Below are 904 nucleotides of genomic sequence, written 5' to 3'. Positions count from 1 at the left end.
TCCATCCCACTTCTGTCTTCTTCTTCCGTTGTTAACCCCGCGAGGGTTTTTACCGGTAAAGGACGTACCCTGTTCTCCTCTGTGCCTATTTACCCACGCGCGCACGCGAAAAACGGACGGTGCCGAGCGTGCGCCTGCATTGACACACACACACACACACACACACACACACACACACACACACACACACACACACACACACTGTTACTAATCTCTGAGTCACTCCATTTTACTGTAAGGAGAACTATAATGATTGATGAGGATTCATTGACAGGGAAGACATTGTTGTGAAAATAAATAATAGTATTCTTATTCATTCAGAATAATGCTTATTCATTCAGTATTAGTGTATTATATGGATTACATTGTGGCTTTGAAGTTAAACAGGTATAGTCCCCAGTAAATTAAGCAAAGATAAACATACTATATGTGTCTGTTACTGATCTACATCTGCATTGCTTACTGTTTGGGGTTTTAGGCTGGGTTTCTGTATAGCACTTTGTGACATCTGCTGATGTAGAAAGGGCTTTATAAATACATTTGATTGAATCAATCCTACATATCCCATCCCTACCTGTCACCATTGTAAACCAAACAGAAATACTGCCCCTGCACCAGTTGCTGTGGTGGACATAATTCGCTGTCTGTTCTGTGTCCAGGCAATTGGCTCTGACCATAGCCCATAACTCAAGATAATGGCTGATTGAGCCAGGAGAGAGCAGATAATCTGACTATGCCTGCCTCTCCTCAAGAGGTCACAGTCTGACACATGGGGAGAATATTAATTTCATTTCCTTGATTTCTCATGTCCTCTCTCCTTGCCTCCTCAAATCCCATTGGATGAGAAGGTCAGAGGGAAGAGCTCTTTGACCTTCTCATCCAATGGGTTTTGAGATGTTGGCGA

This window comes from Coregonus clupeaformis, chromosome 14, assembly GCF_020615455.1.
Source record: "Coregonus clupeaformis isolate EN_2021a chromosome 14, ASM2061545v1, whole genome shotgun sequence".
Taxonomy (NCBI): domain Eukaryota; kingdom Metazoa; phylum Chordata; class Actinopteri; order Salmoniformes; family Salmonidae; genus Coregonus; species Coregonus clupeaformis.
The sequence above is the reverse complement of the archived record's forward strand: the minus strand, read 5'-3'. Positions refer to the sequence as shown.